The sequence below is a fragment of the Rissa tridactyla genome, chromosome 5, assembly GCF_028500815.1.
Source record: "Rissa tridactyla isolate bRisTri1 chromosome 5, bRisTri1.patW.cur.20221130, whole genome shotgun sequence".
Taxonomy (NCBI): domain Eukaryota; kingdom Metazoa; phylum Chordata; class Aves; order Charadriiformes; family Laridae; genus Rissa; species Rissa tridactyla.
Window position 1 is genome coordinate 57,452,953 of NC_071470.1, and position 24,929 is coordinate 57,477,881.

The following is a 24,929-nucleotide window of genomic DNA, read 5'->3' on the forward strand; positions in this document are numbered from 1 at the left end:
CCGAGATCCTTATGGAATTCAAGTACATAATTTTTGTTTAAATCAATAGAAGTTAACTGCCAAATACATCTGAGAATCCTGCCAAAGTTTCATCTCAGCTCTAAGAAAAGGAGGCAATTGTTTCCTGGGGCTGGATTTAAAAACACCTCTGCAGGGGCAGCCTGAAAGTTCTTAAGTTTCTTAGTGAGTAACTCTAGGTTTTTTTCTGCATGTACAATTACTGAGTGTTTTATGAGCACAGACAACATATGGTCTGTACACAATGGAACAAACTAAGAAAAATCTGTCACAAATACCAAGATTCATATACACAGTAGACAAGGCAATATATATGAAAGCTCATAAAACCAGGGAAATGGAATGTTTCATCAGACCTTTTTCTAACAGTACACAAGGCACACAATGCTTAAAACCACTGCTACTCAACAAAATGATTAACAAACTAGATTTAAATCATCATTTGGTTTCATAGCCTAAGCAGGAATAATTTTAGATATAAAAAGGAAGTTTTTCCCCTCTAATGTTTTCAAAGGCAGTAGAAACACATAGTGACCTTAAGTATTTTCTTGTCTCATCTAACACCTGGATAAACCCATGCTATGCTTCACTGAAATCAATGGACACAGACTAGTGCAAAGGGGAAATTTGGCTTGTAATATTTCAGATGTGTCTAAGAGTTATATTTAACCATGGCTTGTTTAGCAGGCTGTGACTGAACAAGCCTCATTTTACCGACTTTGGATGGTCAGTACAAAGTATTGCCTTTGTGCCGCTACACTTGGAAAATATATGTCTTTTACTTGGACATTGTAACTCATAACTGAAGCTGACTAAAGAAATTCTTTCTGCCATTAGTAGTTCCAGCATCGTTATTAACTACTACTCGTAATCTTTTTCAGCCTTGACGCCTTTTGATTTTACGTACCTGCAGTTTCAATCATCTGTTAAACCCTTGGTTCACCACTGGATGGCAGTCCCTGCCACACTATTCACTCTGGGTAGGAAAGGAAGGAAAGTGGTGTACTGAAATCTCATGCTGCTTCGAACATGAATATATACATGAAATATTACAGTGGTGAGTATATTTGGATCCATTTTTCTTGATGCTAAAGTATAAGTATGTGAAAGACTTTTCTGTAGAATTCTTTCACTTAAATTCATTTTCCAATTGAAACTTCAAGGCTTAAAAGTGTACAAGAGGATAACAACTTGCACTTTTATGCACCATCCAGCCAAAAATTTCAAAGCATTTTATACAGACTAGGTCAATGAAGAAGTCAGTGTGTGTGTGTGTATACATTTATATATAACATATGTGCTGACTTTATCCATAGCTCATAAAAGGGAAAAAAATTTGGAGTATTACAAAGTTCTATGAATTACTCAAAATTACATTGTTGACACAGAGAGGTAAAAAAATAAAGCCTCAGTCTTTTGCTACAGGCTTGGGGAAGAGTGGCTGGAGAGCAGCCTGGCAGAAAAGGACCTGGGGGTGTTGGTCAACTGTCGGCTGAATATGAGCCAGCAGTGTGCCCAGGTGGCCAAGAAGGCCAAAAGCATCCAGGCCTGTATCCGAAATAGTGCGACCAGCAGGACTAGGGAAGTGATCGTCCCCCTGTACTCGGCACTGGTGAGGCCCCGCCTCAAGTGCTGTGTCCAGTTTTGGGGCCCTCGCTACAGCAAAGACATTGAGATTCTGGAGCAAGTCCAGAGACGGGCAGTAAAGCTGGTGAGGGGTCTGGAGCACAAGTTGTGTGAGGAGCGGCTGAGGGAGCTGGGGTTGTTTAGCCTGGAGAACGGGAGGCTGAGGGGAGACCTTATTGCTCTCTACAACTGCCTGAAAGGAAGTTGTAGTGAGGTGGGGGTCGGTCTCTTCTCCCAAGTAACAAGTGATAGGACAAGAGGAAATGGCCTCAAGTTGCTCCAGGGGAGGTTTAGACTGGATATTAGGAAAAGTTGTTACACTGAAAGGGTTATCAAGCATTGGAAAAGGCTGCCCAGGGAAGTGGTGGAATCGTCATCCCTGGAGGTATTTAAAAGATGGGTAGACATGGTGCTCAGCAATATGGTTTAGTGGTGGTTTTTGTCAGAGTCAGGTTGATGGTTGGACTCGATGATCTGAAAGGTCCCTTCCAACCTAGGCGATTCTATGAGTTTATGACTAAACATCCACTGCATGTCTGATGGTGGGGAAGGAATTAAATGGCTAAAAGGAGATGACTATTTAAATGGTTAGCATACAGTAAGTGTAGGGATAAGAACTGCGTAATATTGAAGTTAGGACTGATGTCCATAAATTCGAATTAAAAGTCATAATGTAGACTGCAGAGGTAGAGAAAGCCACGTGGACTTCACCAGGATTTCTGTGTGAATGGTTATAAAGCAGGGTGAATCTGCTATCACAAGGCTGTAGAAAAGTTCCTGGCAAAACCTGGAGCTCTCCCTGCTGGCATCTGTCTTGAAACAGAATGTGAAAAAGTGTTGATACAGCCCCCATAAAATACTGCAATCTATAAGATTTACCTAACTTAATAGGGATTTCACCGTAGTGTATTTTAAGGCAATGAAAGTCCCTTGTTTCGCTTGGATAGAAATTTAAATGACAGCTTATTATAACTAAGTCCTGTAGATGTCTCTTCAACAGTGAAAGGGAGATAAATGAAAATAGGAGGAAGCATGCATGCATCAATGCCTGTAGAAAAGACCCCTTTCAACACCCTGTACAGATGTCTGCATCTGAGCATTAACGTTGTCACACAGATGGCTGGTTTTATGCCCCTTTTACAGATGGGATGTTGGGACAGTAAGCGACTAGCTTAAAGTTATGTAGCAGCTTAATAGCAGAGCTGGGGAGAAAATTTATATCTAATTGTCAGTTCTGCATCCTACCAACAGCGTTAGGCACTGTCAGTTCAGCAGCAAGCATTCACTAGAGTTTTTACAAAAATTTTTTTAAATTCTAGGTATTTGCAGGGTAACGATGACTTTTTAAATGGTTTTGTCAAAAGGCACTTTCTACAGCAAAACAAAAATATTGCAGCAGCATTTTATTGAAGCTTTAAGCAACGTACTTCCCCTCCTGCTTACTAGTTTGTTGGCAAGCTCTGTCCCTTCTGTTTCATGAGATGTAGACCATTTCACTGCAGGATCATTGCTGGTGTCTCCTTCACCCTCCTTTACATCTCATATATTATTGAAACGGTTGCTTCCAGCTCTCTCAAATTGGTCCATTGTGCCAAACTTTTTCTCCCTTGATTAAATTTTCAAAGGACCCCTGTTGTATTTCCACTGCAGTTAGCCCTTTTGCTTGTACCCCACAGACTTCTGCTGAAATACCACATTATTCTTTTCCAAGCACACCCTCCTTTGAAACGGCCTCCAAAACTAGAAGACCAAAGTTCTGCTCTGGGGCTCAGGCCAGCTCAACGGTTCCTCTCCATCTCCTCCTGCTGCCCATCTCTTTGCAGCCATCTGCCATCTGCTGCCTCTCGCCCAAGTGTCATTTGTAAGCTCCTCGGGGCAAGGGCAGCCTCTTTCTGCCGCACCTCGTCCATGTAAAGGACTCCTTGGCGCTTTGGTTACACTCATAGTAGATTTTGCATTAATTAAATTTTATCGTGAGAAACCCTACCACCAAATTCCTGACCAACTGTACTGTCTATCTCCGTCAGATTGAGGTTTCCGATTACTTCCGTTCTAAAGCTCTCTTTGCAACTCTTCCACAGTTCTCCATGTCCGGCTTTCCTTTCCTTTCCCTCCACCCTCCTCCCCAGCTTTCTGCTCGCAGGGAAGCACCGGTGCCCTCATTAGCGTGGCCCAGTTCTTTGCATTTGCATACTTTATTCAACCCCCCTGCCAGCGACTTTCTCCCTGTTTATTCTGAGCTTTTCTCTGCCTGGGAGCGTGCCCCGACACACCCTCCGCTCCTGCCCAATCCTTTCCCACGCTGACGCAATCTGTTTTTTGGTCTGCTGCCTGTCCCGAGATAACCTCCCTCACTGGCCCTGCACGGTCACATCCTGCCACTTAGGAAGAGAGGGAGTTTCCTCCTCAGCTGGCCAGTCTTGGTTGGGAAGACTACTGTAATAACACACAGGCCATGGGTGGATAATCTGGGAGACAAAGCACGTTACTTTTTATTGTACTTTGTGCTGACACCACAGGCAGAGGCAAGTTCTGCATAGAGCGAGGCAAATGGCCACATGGCAAAGAAGTTACAGCAGCTCCAGCGCAGTCAGACGCCTATGCTCATCCTTTCTGAAAAATTGCAGGAATTTAATGATTTAGTACTTAACTGCAGGGGAGGCAGGATGTTCAGTTATTGTTGATGATTCTTTCACTTGCTAGGCTGAGGAAAATATCCCTAAAGAAAAAATGTCCCACAGGGTTAGAAAGACCAGTTGTTCAATAAGGATTAATTTGGAGTACAGTCAGGGTAAAGCTGCCAAGCTTTGTTCCTCACTGAGATGCAAGCGTCTATATGGTGTGAACATCCATGATTCCAGGGTTTTGGTTTGGCCCGCTGTACAGACAACCACGGCCCAGCTGTGACTGGCATCCAGAAATACAGCACATTTGCCCAAGGCTTGGACCTGTCGCTTAAGGTGTTCCTGTTGTGTGGGGGGTGTTTCTAGACCTCCCTGATGCACACAGTGGAACCATGTTTGTGCTCTGAAATTCAGGTGGTGATTGCTGTGTTGCCCTAATAAATTCAGAAAAAATTATATCTGCCTGAAAAGTCTCCTATATTCACATGTGTTCATTTGTGAAATGAAATTACATGTAGATTAAGTATTAGTGGATGAAAAGAGGTTGCTGTAACTTATGCCTGGTTAGCCATAACGCCACATGGTTGTAAAACGTTTTATGAAAGGCTTTTCATAACTGAGACTCCCTTGCCCTGGTCATGTTTATCTGTCTCATAGTAGGGGCTTGGGAAAGACTTATTATAGGCAGGTTTGTGTTAGGTCTGCACTGAAGGAAACACCCTTTGGTCCTAAGGAGCACGCTATGGGTTCACATGCGAGCTTTAAGGCAGTTCCATGCTGATTGCCCTCCACACAATTCTGACACTAGTGGCCTTTGATGATTCCCGTTTCAGATTTGTATTTTCTTGTTGATTACAGATTATACTTGTTGAAGTTCCTATTATTAAAGACATATGGTCATTGCTTGTTCTGTGGTCATGCTTGGAGGATCAGACTCACATTGGGTTTCATTGTGTTGGCTCCGCAAACCCGCGGGTGGCATTGCTGAGCTCACAGTAGGTTGGGGAGGGAGGGAAGAGGAGTCTGGTGATGAGAGAGCTCTTCCTCCACAGGTACTGTCCCCTCCACCCCTCCAACCTGAAGTCTCAGGTGGACTTGCATACGTGGTGGAATTGAAACTTTTTGCCTGCTGCCAGAAGGTTGTTTCTGACACATCTCAGGGAGTCGCTTGCACCATACATTTGACATGTTTTCTTATCACCTTGAGAAATATCTGCCAAGTTTAATTCTTGCCTGGTTTTGCACAGTTTGGGAGGATCTCTCCTTTGATGATTTTCTCCCGGAGCCTTATTGCTCCGCATTTTACTTAGATACGTTGCCCTGTAGGGACCCATGGAAAAATTCCCCAGTGGGAATTGCTTCTGGGTAGACTGTTGGTATTTACGTTTCTGAAAGTTGGATGTTTTGTACCCTGTGAACACACACTTCTTGTAAAACCAGACCATCTCAGAAATATAATTGCACTACGCTTATTTGATGACTACAAGGATACAAGGTATTGACTTTTCTTATTAATGCAGTACTTTGTTTGCTGATGAAAGGAGGGACATGGGAAGTGTACTATCTTGGTCCAAGATCTTTCATATGATTACAATGCATCCTTAGTAAAACCCAAGAGTGACCACCAGAACAGCAGAGCATGTGGGTTATTTTGAATAGCTTCTGTATAAACCGTTAGTCTATGTGACTGTTGGTATTGTAGGTGCAAAGGGTTAACCTAGTCCTAAAAGGATTACGCATCGTCAGGAAGGCAGGCGATACTTAACCTAATTACTGAAATATTTAGTCAGCCAGTTCAGGCACTAAAACACGTTTTTCTCCCAAGTCCCAAAGAGGACATCCAGTATAGGACAGAAGCAGAACTATAGCCTCATGAGTCTGCTGACTGGCTGAATCAGCCTTATCTGCTGCAACTAACAGGGAAGACAGGAGAATGATAAAACCCTGGGGGACAGGCAGGAGGAGACAAAGATATTTACCTTCTGCTCCTTAAAAGGAAAGTTCTTTGCTGAAAAGAGTGTCAATAATTAGAGGTGATGCTTGAAGAGAAGTGCACTTGAAGAGAAGTTTGCTCCAGTGACCAGTCCGGCCCAAAACACTACACCTGTATTGCTGTGGAAGATGAAAAAGACTCTCAGGAGGGGTTAGGCAATTGAAATGGAGTCCTGCGCTCGTGTTTCAGATGCATGAAGCAGCAACAATAGGTATGTCTCACATGGTGCAGAGCTGCCAGGGGGTTGCTGGCATGAATCAGGTAGCCACATGCCACAAGACAAGGACGTGCAGAGATGCTAGGTGGAGTGCTGGAAGCAGCACAGCTGCATTAGCTTGGTGCCATAGAGATATAAAAACTTTTTGATATTAGTCTAGGTGCTAATGTTCACCATACTGTGTTGCTTCAAGGCCTGAATATAAGTCACTTGGTGATACCTAAATCTTCATTGTGTAGACGTAGCCTGTATCTTTCATTTCATTTGTGAATAAAGTGGTTGAGCTTGAGAATTTCCTTTTGACGAATTGGGTGCAAAGAAGTGGGAAGGTGAAGTTCTGTCAAGAGCATGTATGGACTGTGAGGGAGTCTTGGAAAGTTGTGCCTTAAGGTCTTGAGGACCCTGACAGGGGGAAAGAAAGAACATTATTGCTGGAGCCTGGAGAATGTTTTCAGGCCAGATGTAGTGCCCCTGTATAAAAAGTCCTCCCGTCCAGAGCAGTAGGAAGCAAAATTGATGTCCAATACCAAAATACGCTGACTGCTCGCAGAATAACCTCTGTCAGTGTTGTAATGATTTTCTTCTATTTTTTTATGAGCTTCATTTTGCTGCTGTTATCTCCTTGCCCTGTTTTAAGTTTTGCAAGAGAAGTTAGATCCTTATGTAGATTCCCATTGATACCAATAAAAATCAGCAGTGCGTGTCAGCGAAATCCTGACCAAATGTGAGTTTTCCCTGCAACATCATTCACCTCGGGATTTACCCGAGAAACTCATTCTTTCCTTCTTTCATTTTATAAAAAGATGAGGTACGTTCAGTTGCTTGCAGTTAGTAGCATGACAGTAACAATCCATTAAAAGAAGGACGTTGCAGATGAGCTCAGGAAACTCTTGCCGCTCATGAGGGACTTGGCTGCAGTGATTGTGAGGGAGGCTGATGGGAGCTCTGGCAGAACAGGTGGGGTGAGGAAATGTGGAGTTAGACATGGAGGGATAAACGGCAGGGAGGGAGGAAAGGAAGTCGTATCCCGGGATTTGTAGGTGGTGACAAGAAAACTATATTTGCTGTGACAGTAGATAGTGAGCTAGCGGGACATCTGTCATCCTTACTTTTCAGCTCTATGGAAAATACTGGTAGGGCTTCAAAGTCATATTGCCTTTTCAAAATGAAATGGTCAAATAGCATGTTTCAGGGAGGATCAATGTCTACCTTAATCCCGTGCATGCTCTTTGCCTTTTGCCCTTGGTTTGTTAATTCCCTCAGCTGTTTTGTGTGCACTTATCAGACACGTAACAGCCAGGCCAGCATTTCTCATCGTTATCAAGGATGATACGTTGAGCTCTAAAGAAGTCACATACGTGGGTAAAAGGCTTGCAATTTGTACAATATATGAGCTACTGTTTTCCAAAGCATGAAAATCAGTGGAGCTTTATAACCCTGTTGTAAATAGGGAAAGACAGACTTTTAACTGCTGGAGACAGCTCCTGCAATGAAATACACGTTATGAAACCATGTTCCTTTATCACAGAACACTGTTGGGAAATGCATTAACTGTTAACCACCGGTTAACTGGCAGGTCAGGCAGACAAACCAAGGATTCAACGTAAAGGTCTGTTACCTCTTGCAGCAACCCTAGGTATGACAGCTCAACTGGGAAGCTAGCATAAATCAGCAAGGTCTTGTCAGTGTGCTTCCCCTGATGCCGTCTATTTTCTAGTGATTTGGGAAAGAGCGTATTTTGGTCTCTGGAGATACTAGAATGGTCAGCAGTTACTCTCATGAATACTTAATCCAAGCAAATGAGTCTGCTCTATGAACAAGTGTAATTCTCTGTCTGTGCATCCACATGAAAAAAATTAAGTGCTATAAAATATGACTATGACACGTAGGGAAGATAGCAGTTGGTTGTATTTCAAGTGTCCACTGCTAGGCACTGGCTTTATGAAAAAGGACTCTTACTTCCTCAAAGAAGGGCTGAATAAAAAAGAAGTAAAGTTGACTGAAAGTAAGGAATGTTGCTTGGCAAAAGTGTTAGCAACTCATTAAAATACCAGAAAGGCAAAATAAGTCTGTTTTTCTTCTTAGTAAATTGTGTGTAAAAGCTTTTAAGATTTGTGTTGCCTTGAGTATAATTGAATGTGTTTTGGAGGTGGAGGGAAAGCAAGGTGTGGAGATACGTACTAGAAGGAATCCAAGTCTGTACACAGAGCTTTCCAGAGCTGTCAAATCTGGGGCTAAGAGACCACAGTCTGAAAAAATGGCAAGATAGAAGGATTTCTAGTCATACCGGATAAAACTCTACTTTTGGCAAATAGTAAAAGTAAAGTTTCAGAAAATGTTTGAGCCATCTAACAGTGTGCTGCTTTCTTTTTCTTTTTTTTAGTTTAAATCTACATTTTTCTGAACCCTCAGTGAGTTTGTTCAAACCAAAACAGCAAAAAACTAAACCGCAAAAAAAAGAGGGATTAATTTTCTGCTGGCTGAGCTTGCAGACCTGGTTCTCCATAGCATCCGATGAGTGCCCGTGCTGGCCAAGGGGAAGGGTGGGAAGATGCAGCCAGGGGTCAGAGGAGGTGGAACCATCCTTTTGAGCAGCAACTAGCTATTCAGTTAGGCACAGTTTTACAGTACGTTGAAGCCAAAATTAACTTGAATGCTATGCAAAGAGGAGATTCAAAATAATGCTATTTTTAGCTAGGTGATGGGAACTTTCTTGATCTTTTTATGAGAACTGTGTTCACTCCCGTGAGTTGTTCCATATAAAAAGGAACACAAAATACAATATTCCACTTTGGGATAGTCACAGAAAAGTGAAATAGAAAATAAAACCTTTTGGAAGTGAAATGAGGGGGATATAGAAACATGAATTCAGTCACACATCAGAAATCAAGAGAAAGGGTACAAATCTATTGTTATACCTTTAGATAGGCTGAAATGTTTCAAATAAATAAAAAAAGCCCAGAGCCTTACTAACCAATGGCAGCAATTGTCCAGCTTCCACCAAGTTTTTTTTATTTCGTGAACTATGCCACTTAAACACTGCAGTCAGCGATTTGGTTCCAGTTTGATCTCGCAGTTGGCACACAGATGGAACTCCCAGGGGGTTTAGGTGGAGACCCTCCCAATGGGAATGACAATTCAAATGTCTTCCCATTTGTCACGTCGTTCCTTCCCTGGATATCTTTCTGGGGTCAGGTGTGCGTGGAGGGTGATGTACGGTGGCATAGTGGGTAATGAATTGCTTTTTCTTGTTAAATATATGTGATGGATTCCACAAGTGGCTTGATTCTTCTGTCTTTACTAGGTAAAATACCTAAAGAAATTCACTAAGTATTTTGCCTGAATAAGGCCTGGAGAAAGGGGCCCAGAATGTGAATTCAGGCCCTGGGTCACCTGTGGATCAGTCACCCGAAGCCTTAAACAGTAAGTCCCTCATGGACCCGTGTGTATCCAGGGCAATTTCGGAAAGATCTAACACCATCCCGCCCTAATGGGGACCCGGCTTCGAATTGCTGCTGTTCGAGTTGAGGTGAGCCGTGGTCCTTTCCCGTTCCTGCTGGGAAGTTCCCCAGGCCTGTCATGAAAGGTTATTGGTGTAACCCAAGCTTCAGCCATCGTGAGATAAAAGCAGTTAATTTCAAGTAGAAGGACAAAAGGTCAGAGCACTGCAAACCCAATACTGCCACCAGCATCTTGAGTTACAAGGTTATGGTACAGGGGAAGGAGGGGGATGAAGCGTAGCCTAGTAAAACACTCACTCAGCTCTCAAAAATAGAAAGTGACATGGATCCTGATGGGAGAAATATGAAGCTACCGTACAGTACATATTCACCTGCCATTATCGCTTACATATGCTGAGAGGGAGGGCAGCTGGCTCCAAACTCCTCTCCAAAGCGGAGAGATATTTTTAAATAAAGTTAATGCATTAAATTTAAATTACTTTGGCAGCAGGAGAGACTCTGGAACCTGCAGGAACATTTTGGAAATGCTTCGCTTTGGATAACAGTATTTCAACCAGGTCTCTTTGGTTGAATCAATGCTGTTTCAGCAGCTTACACTCAGGTAAAACTGAGTATAGAAATGATAAAGCTCTCTTTCTGATACAGTCGTAATCCATTTGAATGTACTTTTGGTTAAACTACTGCATCCTTCCTTTTCACCTATTCTATGCCAGAAAACAGGTCTTTGAGGGACTATCTTCAATCTATGTTCTTTGCTTCTATGGAAACCTCTAAGAGGAACATAGTTCAGTGCAAGTGAAACCCCCTTGGTGCCATCTTTGATTCATGTCTATCATCTCCTCTACTACATCAGCTGCAAAATTCTTTGTAAGACAACAGCTTATCTGCTCTTCTCTGATGCAAGGATGGGGGAAAGATTCTAGCTGTGAGATTTACACTACTATTGCAAATTGTATCGGAAACAAATAATGCCAGCATAGATAGTAACGCGGCAGTAATAAGATTAGCGAGAAAGTCTCACTTTACGTTTAACAAGAAAATAGAAGACACTAAGGTAAGGAGGTTGGCTGAAAGACTCTATCAGCTGTTAGTGTGTGTAAGCCAGAGTCCTGTTAGTCTCCAGCTGTGCTTCTGAGCCAGCACAGCATGCCAATTAGCTGGGGTGCCAGATCCTGCTCTGCCTCTCAGTTCCTGCCGTCATTGGAACAAGCCATACAAAACAGGTTCTGTTTCACAAATACCTCTGAGGCTTTCAAAACTTTTGGAATCTTCTGAAATCTCTAATCAGACAAGACTTTGTTGAAACCTCTGCTGGCAGAGTGAAAAGGTCAGTCTCTGTATTTAAGTTTTTCTCTCTTATGTACACTGGACTTGCAAAATCTAGTCAAAAGCATTGAAACTGATAGTACAAACAAATGTGTTTGGTTTGAAAAAACAATTTCTGAAGCAAAATCTATTCATTAAACAGACCCAGTGTAATTCCAGCCTAGTAATTCAGAATAAGGCAGCTAGAGAGTCTGTGCAGGACTCTCACTCAAAAGAGTCCTTTACAGAACAGGATTTTTGTAGTCACCCCTCCTCACCACATCTCAATTGCACATGCCTCCGTGGCCCTGGAACCTGTTGCATAGGTTTGGAACTGTTTTGATCAGAAACTTTATTGGCAGTTTGTTCCTGCGTAAGGGCTGTTGATGCACCTCTGCCCTGTACTGTGTGGAACTATTTGATCCTTTTCAGGCAAGCCATGGACTTTTACTCTCCAGATAAGTATTTTCCTAGTACCTGGAAATAGCGTAGTGTCCTGCTGCTACCAATATGTTCCCATGTATCTGGAAAATTCCTCGGTATTTTTGTAGGTAGACCTGCTGTGATTCTGAATAAAGTGTGAATGAAGCTTCCATACCTTAAAACCAGGCTGTCTAACTGTTTCAGATAACCTGAACCAAATTACAGTAATTCTCCTTTTAAGCACTTTAAAGTTTGATTATCTCCTTGTAATGTACATCCAATCGAATGGAGTGCAAACAGTACTAAATTGGGCTTCCAGGGGACATGCAGGCACACCATGCAAGTGATATAATGTAGCAAACCATGATAATTGTACGTGTGTGCCGTGCCAGCCTCTAAAAACCACAGTTACCTCTTCTTTGCTTTGCCAGTGTAATACAGAGATTGTCATTTACCAATGATTACACTTTGTATTTTATTAACAGTCAATTGTTGTAGGAGCCATAAGCCTGGACTAGGCCTTTGATGTTCCAGGTGCTGTACAACTGAACACCAAAATGGCAGCTGCCCCAAAACTTTCAACTAAAGTAAATAAAGCAATTCAATAGTGACGTGCAGCCACTTAATATTATACTGACAAATCCTAAGGAAATTCACAAGAGCAAAGGACCAGAAAAGGCAGTTAGAATTACCTTGTTTGATTTATTAATACGTTCAGGACTACATCATGCCTCTAACCGCCAGTTAAAACGGAGTATTTATTTGAAAGCACTGGAAAATAGAAGGAGTTAGGCTGGAGGCACAATTTGGGAAAGAAATTGGAGTTAACGTCGGTCACAGTAAATGCTGCTTTGAGTAGATAGGTAGATGATGTGGGTGTTGTTTGGAAACTGGGATTGGAAAGATGTCAGCAGAAGGTAACTATGTACCTCAGGACCCACCATAAAAAAGGCTGAATCCAGATATTTGTTTTTAAAAAGGAAGGAGAAAGAGGAAGAAATCAGAGTCAAAAATTGTAGCAGGGCAGTTCTGGAGTAAATATGACAAAATGGGGTCAATTTAGCAGCAAGACAAGTAGTCAATACAAAACATGTCCTGATAGAAACCCATATATAGTAATTTATGTATGTATAGCTCTGCTCCACAATAATGTCAACCTTTTTCACACTGCTTATTAATTTCCTCAGGCATCAGAGGCACAAAAAGGGAGACCCTTTAAATACAGATGAAGAGTATTTATTTAGCGCTTTTGCCTTTTTTATTGTTAGCGTCTAAGCTACTCAGTAGCGTTAATAGTAACTAACTACAAACAAATGATTACTCATGGTTGATGTCATACGTCCCACCAGGTTGCTCAAGGTTCAGTAAGAAATTAAACATCAAACAAAAAAAAACCCTGCAATAGCTGAATGCAGCAAGCCAACTAAAAGAAAGTTTATGGGGATTCTATTTAAGTCATGCTCTCACCACCTCTAAAGGGTGTATCTGCTGGTTACCGCTCCCTCTGCCCTGGGCATTCTGGGTAGAATCATGTCTTGAATATGCCTGAATCATATATAACCCAGGAAAAGAGTCAGCTTTTGCAATTAAAGATGAGCGGGTTCAAAAGCTTGTTGAGCCCTTCGAGTCCCAAGATGGTTCAAGAAAATCTGAGTCGGGGAGGGGAAAACCAAAGAGCAATATCAACCACGTTAATCTGTTTGTTTCAGATGATACTAGCTGTGTAATATATGCTTGAAAAAAAACCTGATTCCTGCTTTATTTTTGGGAATTCAAATTATGTGTGGTGTTTCTTGCAATGTTTGTTTTCCCTGTGCCTAGGGCCTTTGCAGTGTAAAAACATTGAAGTCACACACTCAGAGCTCAGAAAATATCCTCTTTATCTTCCAGTCCAACATTGTTCCTGTCACACAGTCAATGCCCAGTCACTAATTCTATAAGCCTACTAGAATGTTATATCACCTCCTATTAAAGCCTTTGAGGAAGGTGACTCAACTAACGCAGTTAGCAGGTTATCCTATTGCATAAGTTGCTTTATAGTAAAATCAGACATGGACTCGACCAACAAAGTTTGCATTGAGATCCGTGTTTTTCTGAGGCTCGGATTCACTTAAGTAATTTTTAAAAAATTGTTCCTGGACTAACTTGTAAATTCTCGTGTAAAGTTAGACTGACAATTGCAGAAGGACTTAAGGCTTGTATTTTCAATCTTAGAAGAAGCAGAAATAAAGTGAGGCTTAGCCTAATGCTATAGCCCATTAAGGATATTTTTCCTCTCCCAAGTTGACAGTAGGTCTGTGCAACAGCGGTTCTAAGTTTAACAGATGAAGCAATGTATATTGGAGAAGTTCTTCACCCAGAAGTTTATTTTAAGCTTTACGGTTTTAGATATGTTCCTTGAAAGTGCGTTTCACCAGAAATAGTTACTTTGACCATGTCCATGAAGGAGGATGGTTTTTTCTGAAAGATGGTTTCTGAAGTGGCTTCACTAAAAGCCATTGAACATATCCTGAAAGTAAAAGGCAAATAAATATTCCAATATGTTACTAATTTTTGAGAAAGCTGCTGATTATTGGAGGTCTTAACTCATAATTTTTGATCATTTGTGGTTGGCAAAGAACAAACGAAGCATATTTTACAGAATGGCCATGCATGATAAAATTAATACTCACAAACCAAATAATTTTACAGTGAAGCCTTCCTCAGCCAAAAAACATAGTACCCTTGAGGGTTAGCTATAATCTTACTTTTCCTTATTTTACTCATGATGAATTTGGAGAGGGGATTATTTCTAACTACACTAGAGCCTGATGTTTGTACAGCATTTAACACGGGGGTTTTGTATAGTTTAAAGAATCCGCTGAAACTCAATTTGCAGTTCAGGTTAACTGCCTTGTACCCAGGTATTTAAGCATGCTCAAAATGGGCATATAGGGGTTTGAAGGTGAAAAGGGAAGTAGAGGTTCTTAAATTTGATATCAACTGTTTTAATTTCTTGAAAAAGTAGAGGTTGCTCACTGTATGTTACATTGAGTGTCAGGAAACCAGAGGAAAAAATGAGTGCTTGAAAGGTTTTGAGCTGCTGTCAGCTATCTGAAGAGAGCAGTGCTTCAAAGTGACTATTAAGAATTGACATTTTTCACGTGATAGTACAGCTGGTCTTTTCCCTCCCTTCCCCTCGCCTCCCTCCCCTCCCCTCCCCTTCCCTCCCCTCCCCTCCCCCTCCCCCTCCTTTCCCTTCCCCTTCCCTTCCCCTTCCTCTTCCCCTTAATAAAAAGACCCTAAGAATTGACATACAAACCAAGTATCTCCCTCAGTGCCATTGTGAATTCTGCCCTGAGTTCTTCCCTTCAAGAATGTGACTGTCCACAGTGGAGGAAACGAGATTCTGTTGTGGGCAGAGGACCCTGGGGATCGGTTCTTGGAGCTTCATTGCCCAAAAGTTTTGTGGATGGCTGCTTCACTGCAGGTCAGCCGCTGCTGCTGGCAGACTAGGAGTTGTGATGGATGAGTAGGGCAATGTGAACGCAGTGGAAGTCTCTGATAGGATGTAGGGTGCAAAGGGGGATTCCTTTTTCCAGAAGAATGGTAAACATAATTGCTCAGACGCTTACAGTGGCTTGTTTAACTAGAAATTAATGCTAGGAATGAAGTGGAGCCAGCACGATGCTTGTATACAAGCCAACCTGCCAACTCTTTCAACCAGCTTGTTTTATTTGTGTTGCTACTTACTTTGTACGGTGTATTAGTGCAAGATAGCGTGACGTGAGAGTATGTGAGCTGATGGAAACCAGTGGAGTGTAGGTTTGTATTTCAGGCTATCTGTGCACTCTGGGGGTAAAAGCAATCTCTAAATTCACGCTTTGTGTTTCATACAGTAGTTTGAATGCATGAGACTGGGGATGCTGGCCACATGAATAAAGATACTGATCCAAGGCTGTTGTGACTTGCATAACTTCACTGAAGCCAGAAGTGCCACAGGAATTTATACCAGCTGTGAATATGGTCCGTTCTAACAAATTTAAGAGCTGTCTTGCTTAACAGAGCTGATGAACAAGCAGAAGCTTGATACATCCTTTCACATGCAAGCTCTGCGCAGCTCAAGTACTTCCACGCATGTTTCAGGATGAACAATGCACACTCTTCTCTCTGTCTCTCTTACCCTGCGAGATTGCTCCAGTCCTTTGAAATGTTCAAATTCCCAAGGAAATGTGCTTCTCAGGTAATTTAAAAAAGAATAGTCCATGGAGGCAAGGAATTAATGCAGGATAGGTAACAAGACATTTCCCTGCAGCAGTCATAAGCAATGTAGATAGTTTCCTCTACTCTGAAACACCTTGTGTCTTTTAGATTGATCCTGCTTTACATTACAAATTAGTGGAAGACCAGTGGAAGACCTCCTGCAGTTATTCCGTGTCCCTCAGCTCAGTCTGTATCATGCGCTGGCTGGATACCTTCACGTGAAATAAAAGACAGCACATACAGGTTACTTGAAATTTATTCTGGTGGCTCCCTACTCATGCCACAGAGGGCTTCAAGTATTAATATGCCTAGTTAAGTATTGTAACTCACACGCTGAGATTTTACGCATCTTAAAATGCATTGTTTCCTGCCAGCCATTTTACGTTCAGTTCGTGCTGCTGCTGAAGCCTAGCGACACCCCTGCTAGAGACACTGCGTCTCTTCTTTTTCTAATTTTTTTTTCTTCGGATGAAAATCATCATCATTGGCGTGTTCAGTGGTGGCTCTTTGGGTATCATCTTCAGCAGCACTCTTCATCAGTAGAATTTGACGATTGCCTAAGTCCTGGTGTGGTGATTTGTAGTTGCAGTTTTGCCAGAGTAATGAGTGCCTCTGGTGGGCATTTGTACGAGACCGGTAGCTAACTCCCCAGCCGCAGGGTACACCATTCCAGATACCAGATACTGGCTCCGTTCACCTCCAGAGCATCCTAGAGCAATGATTTTACACAGATGAGATGAATACACTTGATGATTGAATTTCTATCAAATTCGCCAAAGCACATCATATAGAGTTTATAGATTCTACACTTTCTGCAGCAGGACAGCTTACGCCTCATCTGGCATAACATCTATCAAAAAAAAACCAACTTTCCCTCTCTCTGCCCCCAAAATTTAGTAAGCTGAATCTGTACTGAATCAGCTCCGTTGTAGCTGGTGGACACAGTGGTTTTGATCTGGTAGTAGCCAGCCTAAAACTGTCACATCGAATCCTGGCCCCAGGTGTATGCTTTGTGGTCAAGAGCACAGTACTGAAAACTGGGCTTCCTGCCTGGCTAGCTGAAGGCTAGGACACAAACACCGCTTCTGTCCAGAACACCAGCTTCTAGGACAGTCAGAACCACAGCCAAGGAAAAGAAATACAGAGTGATCTGGAGTCATGTGTTGCCACTGTTTTGATTTTTTATTATTTTTATTTTATATATTTTTTTTTTTGTTGTTCAACAGTTACACCAGGCATTCCCAATAGGAAGAGTGGCTGCATACGCAGAGGAGTGAGTATTTCCTTTTTAACTTTATAAGCCCCCTCGGAGGAGATTGAGAAACCTATTCTACAAGGGTTAGAAGTCGTGTAAGCGGTTTTGGCCTGCTACGTGGTACTGGAAAGGAGCGTGCCGCTTGTCCCTCTTGCAGGTGAAAAGGAATAAAAAGCTGTCTGAAGAGCCACTGATTGCTAGTGTCATCATTGCTGTGTTCGGAGGCGACCAAAAATCTTGTACAAGACTATGGATCTCTAAAAGTACTGCTATGGGCTGCTGTGGTGATGCATCGTGCAGCTGCAGCGTCCAAACTCATCCTCTCCCTACCCCTTGCAGGGTTGCTGAGACAGAGCCTGCCATGCAAGTTACACTGGGGTCTTGAGCACCGTGATCCTGAAGTTCTGAACCAAAAGGTACAAGCAGAGGTCTCAGATGCCCAGACACCATTACTTACAACATTTGCTGTAGAATTCAAGGACGTCGGCAGGAATTAACCAATAAAAGGGTTCTTCAGAAGGACTCCCTTCTTTTTTGCTGTTCCCTTTATCCTCACTGCAGAGCTGAATTAAATGTATGCCAAAAAGCCTACTGAAAAGGGAAGGAGGGACCAGTGGAAGACAATATCAAATTCAAGTACTTCTAAAAAAAGAGCTCTCAACTCTGATATGTGGCAGATCCCAAATGCTTTCTTTCAGAGTGGATTAATCTAAAGTGGAACGAGGCAGACTGATTCCAGAAAAGGTTTTCACACACGAGTTACTCTGCAATAGTTATTGCAATGTACGTGTACTCTGTCCTGGTCAGAATTAACTTTCAAGTGCAGACAAGCCTTTCCATTAGACTTGAAGGAATTGCGAAAACATTTAATAAAGGTAATTAGTTATAAAATCTGTTGTGGCATTCGTAGTTCATTTTGGTTTTGCTTTTCACAAACATTTTGTGAGCTGGCACTAAAGCCCCTGTATTTTCTGAGCAATAGGGAACCTTGTCAATTCTTCTGTGACAGCGTCTACCCAAGTATTTATACCAGAACCTTTGATGTGCCTGATCCGAAAATTGTTCAGGAATCAGCAACTCAGGGAGCACTTGAAACTTAAATAATGAAATCTCTGTGAGCAGTACTCATAGTATTACAGATGTAAATTATTCCTGAGCAGCCTACTGGGTCAAACGAATGTTCACGACTTTCATAAAGGGCACATAACGAGCACTGGCAGACACACAAGCCTACACATCCCCCTTTGCCCGGACTGTGGCCATCACTAGCTTCGTTACCACGGATTCATCCTGCAGGGCACGTTAGTGCTGATATCTAAAGCAACAGGAGAATGAAGTTCCCTGTGCATTTTGCGTCAAGTTTCAAATCAATGTTGAGCTTGTCATTGACATTTCAATGATGAGCACACCTCCCTGTCAAAAGGATGGATTTTGGCACCGTCTCCTTTAGTTAATCCTTTTAAAAGTGCTTAAACATCAATGGTAGTATTTGGCTCTGCATGCATGATTTCTGGGCAACTACTCAAAACTTACTAAGCAATAATCTTTTTGTTTAATCATTCACTGCAAACATGTTACATAAAATGGACTGATAGGGTCACGAGACTTTTTTTCCACTGGTGGTGTACAAATGGTGAACCTTGAAAAATTTTTGAAAGCTAGGCAGTGCAAAATTAAATTTGCTGCTGCTGTGAGAAAAAAGAACTCTTTTCAAACCAGTGGAGCTACATCTCCTTAAGTCACTCGTGTGTCTCTCTGCCCACGTGAAGTAGATGATCTTTTGGAAAACCCAGGTACTGAAGGATTGGTGCATGTCATTTGGTGCAGTAACAGGTGGGGCGAGGCAGATGCGATGCACCATTGGAAGCTGCGTAGGCTTTTATGGAGCCCAACCAAGAGGAAACGCTTGTCTACTGCCAAAAAACTTTGATCACTTCAAGAAAGCCGTCATTGTATACCCACTGGGAGAGACTCCTGGGTCTGATGTGAGGCAATGCTGCTGCTCTGAGGCCCTCTGCAAGTACATGCTATGGGCTGGATTGTAATACCTTCTACATGGGCATTAGCAGGAGACACTTATGGAAATACACTGGCACTGCTACGTGCTCTCTCAGCTGGCAGAGGTTTCTCCCATCTGCCCTTGTGTTGCGCATTTAAAAGGTGCTTAAAGTCATATGATTCTTCTGCTTCCTTGTTTTTATTTCCCGTTTGCCTCTTGCTTAAGACAGCCTGGTGCCCACGGGCTGGGATGTGTCACCAGCTTCTCCCTACGCAGTCTGCTCTTCGTGCCTATGGTTTGGTTGCCACGAGCCACCCCGCTCCAGCAGCCTGCTGCAAGCCGTGTTCAGCAGGAGCCAAAAGCAATGTTTGCTTTGCAAGGAGGTGTTGCAAATGAAGCGGTATTCATTTAGAGAGGGCAAAAAAATACAACAATAGAAAACGCAGGTGTGACTGGCCAACCACTCTGCAAGATATGAAGGCTGTATTTGGGCAAGCCTTTGGGTTGTTTATTGTGTAAGTATAAAGCACTTAATTGAATAGAAACCAGTCTGGAAAAACAGGAAAGAAAGAACAGACTGTCGTGAGGTAATTCATTCAGCAAGCGCAGGGGGCTCTTACCGGACATGCCAGACCTGCCACCTTTGGTTTTCGGCCCCTCAGCAATCGGCCCAGGAGCCTGCCTTGAAACAAGGCGGGAGGGCAGTCTACGAATTGACCGAGAGAAAGGGGATGAGGGAAGCCAGTTGTGCCCCTTTCTCCCCAGCTACTTTTTGGGGTTGTATGAGAGGAAAAGTGAGCAGAGAGATGGTTTTCTTCTAGGCAATTTTGGAGATACCATGTCTGTTGGTAAGTATTCCTGTAGGCACTGTAGTTTTCCTTCTAAATGCTGAAAAGGAGAGGTTTTGTTTTCAGAAAGCTGGGTAATTTGTGTGTATCACCGGTTTCGGACATCTGAGCAGCAGGATTTTGGGTGCCTGAACTCTGTGCAACCCCGAGCGTCAGTGCAGGTGGAGAGACTTACAGCCCCGGACCAGAGCAGCTCCACCTCAGGAAAGCTCAAGATCGTGAACCTGGCTATTTTTGTTTACAGGCATTCTCTAGGCATTTAACGTTTCGAGGGTCTCTACGGCATTTTTGGTTGCAAGATTTTCCACAAGAGCTCATTTCTGATAGTATTAAACCTATAGGTAAACTGGGTTAATCCATTTAACATTTTTTGTGCAAAGATTTACTCAATTTGAAGAACAGCATGCAATGAAGACCTGGGCTCATAAGTGAGATTTTTTAATTTTTTTTTTAGTTGATATAGTCCAGTTCTTAGAATCATAGAATCATAGAATGGTTTAGGTTGGAAGGGACCTTAAAGATGGTCTAGTTCCAACCCCCCTGCCATGGGCAGGGACACCTCCCACTAGACCAGGCTGCTCAAAGCCCCATCCAGTCTGACCCTGAACATTTCCAGGGATGGGGCATCCGCAGCTTCTCTGGGCCTATTCTGGTGCCTCACCACCTACGGAATGCCAAATTTCTTCCTGATATCTAATGTAAGTTCACCCCCTTCCAGTTTGAAGCCATCACCCCTCGTCCTGTCGCTACATGCCCTTCTAAAAAGTCCCTCTCCAGCTTTCTTATAGGCCTCCTTTAAGTCCTGAAAGGCCTCTATAAGGTCTCCTTATAACCTATAGGAACCTTTTCTTCAGGCTGAACAGCCTCAACTCTCTCAGCCTGTTGTCATAGGAGAGGTGCTCCAGCCCTCTTATCATCATCGTGGCCCTCCTCTGGACCTGTTCCAACAGGTCCACGTCCTTCTTGTGCTGAGGACTCCAGAGCTGGATGCAGTATTCCAGGCGGGGTCTCACCAGAGCAGAGCAGAGGGGCAGAATCACCTCCCTTGGCCTGCTGGCCACGCTTCTTTTGATGCAGCCCAGGATACGGTTGGCTTTCTGGGCTGTGAGCGCATGTTGCCAGCTCATGTTGAGCTTCTCATTCACTGACACACCCAGGTCCTTCTCCTCAGGGCTGTTCTCAAGCCATTCTCTGCCCAGCCTGGATTTGTGCTTGGGGTTGCCATGACTCAGGTGCTGGACCTTGAACTTGACCTGGTTGAACTTCCTGAGACTGGCATGGGACCACTTCTCAGGCCTGTCCAGGAGCTTCTGCACGGCATCTCTTTCCTCCAGCATGTTGACCGCACCACACAGCATGGTGGTGTCGACAAACTTGCTGAGGGTGCACTCAATTCATCAACAACACTTTTAAAGCTCTGCAGTTTTCAGGATTTGTACTTAGATGGTATTTCCTTTCTTTTCCAGCAGTGGCCTGCAGATAGCTTACTGCCTTTCCCTTTTCCTTGCTGCCTGTGGAAATACCTTTGCCCTTGAGAGCAGTATGCTGAAGTATTCTTAGACGGTTCATCTGCAATTACTAAATAAAATTTATTTTGTTCATCTCAAAAATATGTCAAGTAGGGATTCCTTCTGTTTCGCGTTACATTTATTGAACGTAAAGAGATTGCCTCACAGGTAAATTGCTTTGAAATGCGTCCGTATACATGCGTCTATATGTGTGCATATACAAAAAGATACCTATAGAGATATATATACACGCACCTCCATATGCATAACGTACGCGCACACAAAGTTTATACAGAGGGCAGTATTGTCAGCAGCTGGCAAACCTTTGAGGGACAAGGAGGAAGATGATGTTTAATAACTTTACGAATGCTGGAAGACAAAATAAAGTGAACGGAAAATATATCTGGAGATGGGTACCCAGGGAGGTACCCATGGGAGGAGGGAATGCTTGCAATATGGAGTGCTCTCTTAGCACGCTTTCCAGGGTGCCCCATCCCCCTGCTCTCAAATCCAAAGATTTACAGTGTACGTTAGGTGTAGTAAAAAGAGAACAGGACCCTCGTGGGGATGCAGGGAGTTAGTAAACAGGGGCATGAAGGAAAAGTCTTCTGAACTTCATATGAAGCCACGTGCATTTGTAGGCAAATATCTTCACACTCCGCTCGCAGGTAACTCTGCAACCTCTCCTGTGAAGCAGGAAGTAGCTTAACACACTTTAGACAAAAGAGTAAAGATACAGTCCTTAATTGTAGATATTTGTCATATTTACACATCTATGCCAGAAAAAAAAACTTTCTTAAAGCTAGCTTACACTGGAACTAATTTTTTAACAGTTTCACCACTTGCAACAGTGTCCTCATTCAGCTGTGAGTTAAGAAAGCAGCATTAAATGCCGTGATTATTTTTGTGTAGATGCATAAGTTGGAAGGGAATCTGGCCCTGCCCCACAGAGACTTGTAGGTCTCATCTGCACTATAGTGCCCTTCTTCAAAGGTGAATGTGCGAAATATAGTCTGCTTTTAAAGTCTAATTTATTTATGATTTGTATGACCTGTGTCTTGCCTAATAGAGAGTAGAATAAAGCTAACTTCATTGGGAGCTGATTATAAGTACTGTGAACAGAAATCTTTGTTCTCAAGAGCAAGCCACTGGAGCGCGTGAGCAGCGCATTTTCCAGATGAACTCCTTTCCTGCCTTGTTTTGTGGCTAGAATGAAGAAACTAAGGAATGGCCAGCAAAAGCTTTCTTTTTGCTTAAAAGAAGTGCCCTGTGCCAGCTGAACATGTATTTGCAGATCTTTAAGCTCGCTGGGAGATGCTAGCCAGGCTGCTTGCTTCCCCGCTGCTCTCTGGTTGTGTCTCTTCATTGCTTCATGGTATTTCGCATAATCGGTCAGTGACTTTGAACTTCACATTGTAGGGCTGTATATCCTGACAAAACCACACACAAGTAGGGAATAAAATGAGGTAACTGCAAATAAGTAAATTGAGCTAGCTGTATTTCGTGACTTGCGGTCCTACATAATCGGGATTGTGCCTGATAAGGTGATTAACTTTTACAAACCATGACAAAGGTTATTACAGCTGCTTTTATACATGGAAGTAAATAGAGACATAAAGATGTTAAATCACTTGCTGAGCTGTGTAATGAATCAATAGCTAAGCTGAAGCCAGGAATCCTTTTCCAGGCTTTCATGGGACCACAAGCCTTTCTGCCTTGTTGATTAGGAAAGACTTTTAGCAACATTCAGTGCTGCACCAAAACACATTTCTTCATGTTCTTCCCCTTCCGCTTCCTTTTTTTTTTTATTCCATATTGTTGTAAATGTATGTTATTGTGATGTTGGAGCTGTGTTTACCCTAACACACGCGAATGGCTGTGAGCAGAGGTGGGAGAAACTGGAGATTGTTTTGCTTAGTGCAGGTTGGTCTTCAGCTGTGTAGACTACTCTCTCATGGCCTTTGTAAGATACCCCACGTCTCTGGAAGTTGAAGCCTGCAGAGACGACACGACACCGTGCAGTCACACGAGCAGTCAGTGGGTAACGCAAAAACATAACTTGTCTTTTCCAATTCAGCTTTTCTGCTGAACCACAGGCACCAACGAAATCAAATGGTCCAGGTGGGAAGATACAAATGCGTATGGGTAGCAGAGATAGGTAAATCCCGTCACAGCCATTTGGCCTTGTCTTCCCTTGCATAATCCTTCTGCCGGAGCGGGGCTGGCAGCGGCTCAGGCCAGGCCCAGGTTGAAAGGGGACACTACTAGAACACCTGCTCAAGCCACCGCTGAGAAACTCGGAAAATTAAACTCGCCTTTCTGCTGCTATAAGCTAATTTGCTCTGCTTGCAAGCATTACTCACTTGGGGTTTTTTTCTAAATTATTATATTAAAAAAAAACAACAAGGTAGATCAAACATGCGTATTTACAGTATGCTTATATGCATATACACAGTACATAACTGTACGGTATAATGAATAATCTTTCATTGACATCCCAGTTCCTTACTTTGTCTTCTCTAGTATATCACCGAATGCAACTTCTTTAACACTTTCTGGTTTTTTCAGCTCCTGGCTTAGAGTATCTGCAGCACTGGGAACTTAATGATCCAAGAGATACCCGTACAAATACTTGTGTCCCATTTTGCAAAAGACATTTAAAGACGTCTACAAAATATTTTTCTGATGGGTGCTCTTGACTTCTTTTTCTGAGCTCTATTTTTGGCATGTTGGTGCTGAAAGCTGTGGTTTTAGACAAAGGTGTCCCAGACCCAGTCAGACATTTGACCCAGACTTTTGCCACATTAAATATGAAATTTTTATCTCTGCTTTATCATGTTTGGGTTTGGGTTTTTTTGAACACAAATGTCTTGCAGATTGCAACAACATTTGTAAATTAAGTGTTTCAGGCTTGTCCCTTGGTCCCCTTCTTTCAGCTCCCTTTTTTTACCAGGTGTTATCAGAGCTTGCTTCTTCTGGGTGCATGTGTGGGAAACTTTTCCCCTCTGGGCTTTGGTGTGTTGGGGCTGCCAGTTAGTTCGCAGCCACTGAGCTTAACAGCTGTGAAGATTATGACTGTATTAACTGATAAAACTGTGTTGTATGTCTAAGAAACGATATATCTAAAAAGCAAGAGACAAAATATAATACTCCCGCATCATTCTTCTACTCAGTGTATTCCCGTGGCAATGTTTAATGGAGCTACGGCTGAAGCTTTTTTCCCCAGATGTGGACATGCGGCATGCTCCCTGGCAGTTTGGTGGTGCTGTGTTGACGTGGCAACTTTTGATCCTGATTCTTCTCCCCAGAACAGTGCTGGCTAAGGCGCAGCCTTCTGACTCTACACAAGTTCAGTCCTGCTTGCTTTTATGTAGGGGAATTAACTGGCCGTGAGTTCAGCCTGCTGCAGC

The 24,929-nt window shown here is 42.9% G+C and overlaps 1 long non-coding RNA gene across 1 annotated transcript; it reads left to right on the forward strand.

Moving 5' to 3' along the window:
• The first annotated feature begins 10,566 nt into the window (after positions 1-10,566).
• On the forward strand, positions 10,567-18,206 carry LOC128910496 (uncharacterized). Its single transcript, XR_008466740.1, has 3 exons — positions 10,567-11,266; positions 17,136-17,182; positions 17,504-18,206. It is a non-coding gene; the product is annotated as an uncharacterized LOC128910496 (long non-coding RNA).
• Positions 18,207-24,929: the final 6,723 nt, after the last annotated feature.